An 8,221-nucleotide genomic window follows, 5' to 3' on the forward strand; every position below is an offset into this window, starting at 1 on the left:
AATGGACCATATAATGTTGTGTATATGAAATAAAGTGTTCAGTTGCTGAGACGTTACTACACCTGGTAGACAAACGGGCAGGCACTGAGTTTGAACCAGATTTTGTCTGACTCATTCTTCAATTTGGTACCACTGCTCTTATCTTGATTTGGAATTACTGGTGGATGAAGGGTGTTGTCGTGACGACCCCGACAATTTGGCGCAACCAACGTGGGGCGTGGCCCGCGAGATCCGAGACCCTCTGGACCCATACCTGGACGTCCGTGGACGACACCCGTAGTGGCTGACCTCGAGGACTGATCACCCTCCAAACACGGTAAGTGGAGATCATACATTCTGTATGTGTCACACTTGCTAGTGTTTCAGCCGTTATTGGTTAGTCTGTGGTCTCCTTGGGTCTGGGGAGTGACCGGTCGAGTGGTGAGACCGAGCGCGATCTCGTGCCACGCTTCGACCCAGCAAGTGAGAGACGTCGCACTCTGCGTGTCCTCGTGTACACCACACCTCCTCCACCGGTCATTGTACTCCATTCAACCACCCTACCCGTGACTATTGTCTAGTAGCGATAGTGAAAGATTGAAGAAGTTTTGTGGATTGGGGGCGGCTGAGAGAAAGAGATAGGAGATGCAGCCTCTGTGATATTGCACGCATTGGTAATTAAGACGTCCCAAGAGGGGGACCACCAGAATCACTTACTTGCACACATTGGTAATTAAGACGTCCCAAGTGGGGGGACCACCAGAATCACATTGGTAATTAAGACGTCCCAAGTGGGGGGACCACCAGAATCACTTACTTGCACACATTGGTAATTAAGACGTCCCAAGTGGGGGGACCACCAGAATCACATTGGTAATTAAGACATCCCAAGAGGGGGACCACCAGAATCACTTACTTGCACACATTGGTAATTAAGACGTCCCAAGTGGGGGGACCACCAGAATCACATTGGTAATTAAGACGTCGCAAGTGGGGGGACCACCAGAATCACATTGGTAATTAAGATGTCCCAAGTGGGGGGACCACCAGAATCTCAGTGGAGGGCTCTCATTAGGAGACCGCCTCCCAACGTTTAGAATATCGTGACAGGACAGACTGTAATCACTGGTGTTCAGGTTAGGGAAAAATATTGAGTGCGAGGCTCTTTATTCATAGCACGTCGAACGTGAGGCTCCGTGCTAAGGACCCAGTGTTCTTGTCGCTGTCAGCGGCCTGCTGCAGAAGGGCGTAGTATTCTGTGAGTCATGTTGCGTCTCTTAAAGCAGAAAAAGTCCGTGCCCCACAAGTTAGATGAGGATGCTGTGGAAGTGAAGACAATAGTAGAGTCACGGGAGGGGAAGAAGGCAGTCAAGAATGTTGAAAGATTGTATAAGCATGTAGGATTGCCCTCGTCAGGGTGATTGCAGCCGTCTACATGGCACCATCTCATAGAGAACAAAAAGGGCATGTTGAAAGATAAAGGACTGTTAGAACAAGCGCAAGCTCATCTGCGAGTTGCGCGAGGTTTAAAGAACGAGGGATGGAAAGAGGTGGATGTAGAGGGAGGCTCAGAAGATGCAGAGCCCATGTTTGGTTATAAAATGCCTCTGAATTGTAATCTTACAGATTGTAAAATGGCCACCGTGCCACCGCTGATCAATACGCAGTCCCAGCCACCGCCCTATAATGGCGGCGGCACGATATCTCCAGAGCCATGGTTGTGTCCTGTTTGTGGTGTGCAGAATCCATCTTGGGTGACAACCTGTCATGTGTGCGGGGCGGGCCGTCCTTGGGGCTCCGCCCAGGTCCCGGACGGAAGTGGGGCATGCCACACTTCCTCCGGCGGCCATCTTGGTGCACCCAGAATTTCTCCCCAGCCGTCATATCCGCTGGTGACATCTTCCGGCGAGTACTATCAAGGACCACCCCCTCTTGAAAAACTTCCAGCACCTGCCGATACTGTTTCCACATCCATTGTTCCTGTTTCCACCTCGGCCACTGGGCCTAGTCTTCCGGTGCAGCCCACTGTGATACTTGTAAACACACCTGGGCAGGGCCCATTCTCCCTCGATGCCCTAACTGGTAGTGAGGCTTTCCAGTCCGCAATTCGTATGAGACGCCGGGCTGTCGAGGGTGATGAAGAACCGGTAGATCCGGACAATCAGGCCGCTATAATTCCTCCTACTCCGCCACCGCTGTTGGGTCCATTTGAATCTCCCTGGCCCGAAAAAGGCCCGCGACCTACCCCTCTCAACAAGTCCCTTAAGTTACCACAAGCCCCAGAGATCTGGTTTCCCTGTCATTCACGTTACTACGTCACACCTCAGGGCTCCCAGGTTCTTTTCTCGGTGGGGTATGGGGACATAATCACCCACCAGGTGGGAGCCATAGTGAACCCAGCCAACTCTTCCCTGTCACATAGAGGTGGTTTGGCCCAACAGATAGCTAACAAGGGAGGCCCAGTCATAACCCAAGAGTGTCAGGCCTACCTTACCACTCACGGCTCCTTGCAGTCAGGAGACGCTATGGCTACCCGAGGGGGGAATTTACCCTGTGATATATTGTTACACACTGCAGGTCCCATATATGATTACAAGACACCCGAGCACTGTCGTACAATATTGCAGACTGCCTTGCGCACAGTGCTCACCTTTGCAGGACAGCTAGATAAAAACACACTTCCTCGTAGAACCTTGGCTATTCCGTTGATATCTTCAGGGCTGTTTGGATACCAACTGGGCCCCTGTATGTAGGAACATGTTGAAGTCATTAAAGATTGCCTACAATCAACCCCAAACCTTGATTTTCAGGAAGTCAGGATTGTCTGTTATCATGAATCTGGGATAGATGGCATCATGCCTTTGGTAGCTGAATACATGGTACCGCTAATGCACACAGGTATAAAGCCTATGGATGGGACAACACCCACCGCGCCCCCAACTGCCCCGAAGGATGAGGTAGTGACACGTGACGGAGAAGAAGGGCTGAAGCTGAAGTACAAACCCTTCACTCCGGTACAGATTGATGCTATTGTCAACAAGTTACCAGACCCGGACACATTTCCCATGCAGTATGTAAGGAAGTTAGAACAGACTAGGAGCATCTACGGGGCTACATGGTCTGATCTATCAGGCATTACCTCAATCAAAGCCTCCGAATATTTTCTTCCCACCATCATGAAAGAATTAGACTCCACTAAGGCGGGACCCCTCAACAAGTTCAAGTCTGGAGAAGAGTTTATGGCACAACTCACAAAGTGGGCTCAAGACCGTGTCTCTGACGAAGCAGGATCAATACAGGACATACAACAAGAACCTGGTGAAGCTGTAGAGAAATATAGTGCCAGGCTAACTATGCAGTTTGAAGACCTGGGCTATTCAGTTCATGTAAAGACACAAGCAGCCTTGTTGGTCCGTGCGTTCATTGATGGTTTGGAAGATCCGCTGAAGGATAGGGTCATGAAGCTTCGCCCCGAATTATCTGATGGTCCTCTTAAACAAGCCCTCACTGTTGTGAAGAGTTATCAGAAAATGCTTCAAAGGGAAGAAAAAGAAGCAGAAAAAGAAGCAGAAAAAGAAGCACAGAAGGACAAAGGCAAGAAGAAATCATAGTAACATAGTAACATAGTTAGTAAGGCCGAAAAAAGACATTTGTCCATCCAGTTCAGCCTATATTCCATCATAATAAATTCCCAGATCTACGTCCTTCTACAGAACCTAATTGCATGATACAATATTGTTCTGCTCCAGGAAGACATCCAGGCCTCTCTTGAACCCCTCGACTGAGTTCGCCATCACCACCTCCTCAGGCAAGCAATTCCAGATTCTCACTGCCCTAACAGTAAAGAATCCTCTTCTATGTTGGTGGAAAAACCTTCTCTCCTCCAGACGCAAAGAATGCCCCCTTGTGCCCGTCACCTTCCTTGGTATAAACAGATCCTCAGCGAGATATTTGTATTGTCCCCTTATATACGGTTATTAGATCGCCCCTCAGTCGTCTTTTTTCTAGACTAAATAATCCTAATTTCGCTAATCTATCTGGGTATTGTAGTTCTCCCATCCCCTTTATTAATTTTGTTGCCCTCCTTTGTACTCTCTCTAGTTCCATTATATCCTTCCTGAGCACCGGTGCCCAAAACTGGACACAGTACTCCATGTGCGGTCTAACTAGGGATTCGTACAGAGGCAGTATAATGCTCAACCATGTATATGGCGGAAGCCCCAGAAGTACCTGTTATGGTGTACCAGGCCCAGGATCGGTATGGACCACCACCTACGGGGCCGAGAGGGCCCCAAGGCCGAAACTATAGGGACAGACCATACTGTGATGACTAAGGGAGACCTCTGTGTTGGGAGTGTGGCAGCCTTTACCACATGAGAAGAGATTGCCCCCACAAGAAGCATTATCAGAGACCTCCTCCTCCACGCTCATGAAGTTCAGGCCAACCGGTGCCCACCTTCCCCGCCGCTCGTACCTCTTCATCCTGCCGTACAGTTACCCTGGAAGTGGACAATCAACCTCTCAATTTTCTAGTGGACACTGGGGCGGCCACCTCTGTTATCTCTTCATCTCAACTGCCTTCTACTATCTCTGTCTTCAGATTTCCTCACGTGTATTGGAGTTGAAGGTCAACAATCCTCATCACCACTCACTGTTCCTGTTCCAGCTGGCCCTTTCTCTGGTCTCTTTACCAAGTTTCTGGTGTCTGAAACCTGTCCTGTCAACCTTCTGGGAGCTGACCTCCTTCAAAGGCTTCGTGCTACCATCACTTTTGGTGATCAAGGGATGGAACTGCAGTTGCAAGACCCTGCCTCACAACAAGGCACTGAAGATCGTTGTGTCCTCAAGGCTTTCCCTTTGATGATGATGACACTGCAACCGACACCTACTCCGAATCTGCCTGACCTACCTGAAGCCTTGTGGTCAACTGGACCTGAAGACGTGGGTCTGCTCAAAGTGCCTCCAGTGAAAGTCCACCTCAAACCTGGGCACCCGTACCCCAGGATACCTCAATATCCACTCAAAGCTGCTCAGGAACAAAGCCTTGGAGTTCAGATTACCTCCCTCTTACGTTCTGGAGTACTGATCAGGTGTGTTTCACCCTGCAACACACCCCTGTTTCTGGTGAAGAAGAAGACAGCCCCCGGGGACCCTCCAAGGTACAGACTCGTTCAGGACCTTAGAGCAGTCAATACAGCCACCATATTGGAAACCCCTGTGGTCCCCAACCCAAACACCTTGCTCTCCCAAGTGCCTGCTTCAGCAACACTCTTCACCGTCATTGATTTGGCCAACGCCTTCTTCAGTGTCCCCCTTCATGAAGACTCACAGTTCTTATTTGCCTTCATGTTCCAAGGATCTCAGCTGACCTGGACTAGGACACCACAGGGCGCTCAGAACTCCCCTAACCAGTTCACTCAGGCTATGAAGATGATTCTGGACCCATGGATATTGGAGAATCTTCACGTCACGCTTCTCCAGTATGTTGATGACCTACTCCTCTGTGGAACTGAGGAAAATCTGTCTGCTGCTTCTGAGTCCCTGCTCCTCTTCCTTCACTCTGCCAACTGCAAAGTCTCGAAGGCCAAGGTCCAGTGGTGCAAAGAAAAGGTTGTCTTCCTCGGACACTGTATCTCTCAAGGCTCGAGACACCTCACCGAGGACAGAAAGCATGCCATCGAGGACATTCGTTATCCGAAAACTTACTCTGGTATGCAATCTTTCTTAGGACTCATTACCTACTGCAGACAGTGGATTCCGGATGCCTCAAGATTCATGCAACCTTTGTATGACTGCCTCAAGGCTGGAGGGCCAGATTGGTATCATGCTGAAAACCCATACATCTATGCACAGCAAAAGGACTGTTTTGAGGCTCTCAAGGAAGCTGTTGTCAGTGCCCCTGCTCTGGGTCTCCCTGACTACACTCAGCCATTCCACCTCTTTGTTTCGGAGTCTGAAGGACATGCCTCCGGTGTGCTAGCTCAGAAACATGCTGACCGCTTCCGCCCTCTGGCCTACTACTCAGCCAGACTGGATCCTGTTGCCAGAACAACTCCATCCTGCCTCAAGGCTGTACATGCAGCCCATGTTCTCCTGGACAAATCTGCTGACATAGCACTTGGTCATGACTTGATCATTCAAGCCGGACATGATCTCTCGGTTGTTCTCCAACAAACATCTTCCAAGCATCTGACAAGTCAAAGACATCTCAGACTTCAGTGCTCTCTACTTCTACCCTCCAACATCACCTTCAAAAAATGTACTACCATAAACCCGGCCACTTTGCTTCCACATTCTAGGGGGGAAATGCCTGACTGGATGTATGAGGAATGGAGGTCACCTGGTGACCCACATGACTGTGTAAAAGCACTGGAACAAGAAATTTCTGCACCACAGAATGTGGTAACTCAAGAGCTTCCCAGTCCTGACTTGCAACTGTGGACTGATGGATTCCGATTTGCAGACTCTTATGGCAAGTTCCACACTGGATATGCTGTCGCCACTGAAACAGAAGTCCTTCTGGCCGAAGCTTTACCACCTCATCTGTCAGCTCAAGAAGCCGAACTTGTGGCCCTACAACAAGCATGTTATCTAGCAGAAGGGAAAACTGCCAACGTCTACACCGACTCAAGATATGGCTACGGAATCTGTCACGATTTTGGATTCCTGTGGAAGTCCCGAGGGTTCATTACGGCTACAGGAACCCCTGTTAAACATGCACTGAGGATTAAAGCCCTGATGAAGGCATTGGAGCTACCCGTACAGATTGCGGTGATCAAGGTTAAAGCCCATGGGAAAGTTGACTCGAAGGAGACTAGAGGAAACCACTTAGCAGACCAAGCTGCCAAAGCTGCTGCCATGAAGAATGTCTCAGCAAAGTGGGAAGAGGAAGAAGCAGTATCAGAAAAACTCTGCTGGGAAGACACCCCTTCATCTGTGATGCCTGTGCTTACTAGAGCACAAACAAAGGAACAGGCAGCCACGGAAGCTGCACAAGTTGAAGAAGAACAAGACTTTGAGAAGTCTGAAGCCAAGCCTGAAGCCCGGAAGAAGAAGAAAGAGTTGATAGAAGACATGGAAATGGAATACCCTGCTACCGGATCTGTCTGGAAGCCAGCCCGACCACCTGAAGAAAGATTATGGGAAGAACAGAAGTTGATTTCCAAAGAAGAAAAACGACAGTGAGAAGCTGCAGGAGCCCTTCGTGGAAATCCTAGGTTTGCCGGACAACACCTATTTCCCAGACTCTACAAAGTAGATGGGAAACCCTGTCTACCCAAAAGGATGTACCCAGCCGTTGCAGCATGGGCTCATGGATCGACTCATCGAGGAAAGAACCAAGCTCTAGCTTGTATCAAGAAGCTTTATTGGGCCCCAGGAATCTCTACCACCGTTACAGCTTACTCAAGAGCCTGCCCAGTTTGTGCCACCTGCAATCCAACAGCCACCGCTAAGGTGCCACTTCAGCATCTTGCCAAACCAGACTACCCTTGGCAAAGGATCCAAGTTGATCATATTCAAATGCCCAAGTCAGGAAAGTATGAGTGTGCCCTGGTGGCTGTGGATATGTTTTCCGGATGGCGTGAAGCCTACCCAGTGACCAACATGACTGCCAAGACTACAGCTAAGAAGCTCATCACTGAAATTTCGTGCAGATTTGGAATCCCTGAAGTCATTGAATCGGATCAGGGCCCAGCCTTCACTGCTAATGTCTACGAGGAACTGTGGCACATGTTAGGGACAGGTTTGGGCCTACACACCCCTTATCACCCCTCCAGTTCAGCCAAAGTTGAGAGAATGAACTCTACAATTAAGACCCAGTTGCTTAAAATGAGCCAGGACCATCCACTCCCATGGCCAGATTTGCTCCCCGTGGTCTTATACCATATCAGACACACCCCACAGGGAAAACACGGCTTGACTCCTTTTGAAATTCTTTTTGGTGCTCCACCTAAGATAGGAGATATTAGGCCCCAAGAGTTGTCAGAGACAAATGATAAAGTTGTACAATGTGTGATTGCATTGTTTAAAGAACTGTCTAACACCCACCCTACAGTCTCTGCTTCTCTTCCAGAATCCACAGGTGACGTGGTCCATGACTTTATGCCAGGAGACCTGGTGTATGTGAAAAAGTTTGTGCACAGAGATTGTCTTCAGCCAAGATTCGAAGGACCCTACATCCCCGCCCCTACTTCCTCGGCCCCTATTGTAAATAAGAATTCTGGTGCCACTATTCTCTGGG

This window comes from Ranitomeya imitator, chromosome 7, assembly GCF_032444005.1.
Source record: "Ranitomeya imitator isolate aRanImi1 chromosome 7, aRanImi1.pri, whole genome shotgun sequence".
Classification (NCBI taxonomy): Eukaryota; Metazoa; Chordata; class Amphibia; order Anura; family Dendrobatidae; genus Ranitomeya; species Ranitomeya imitator.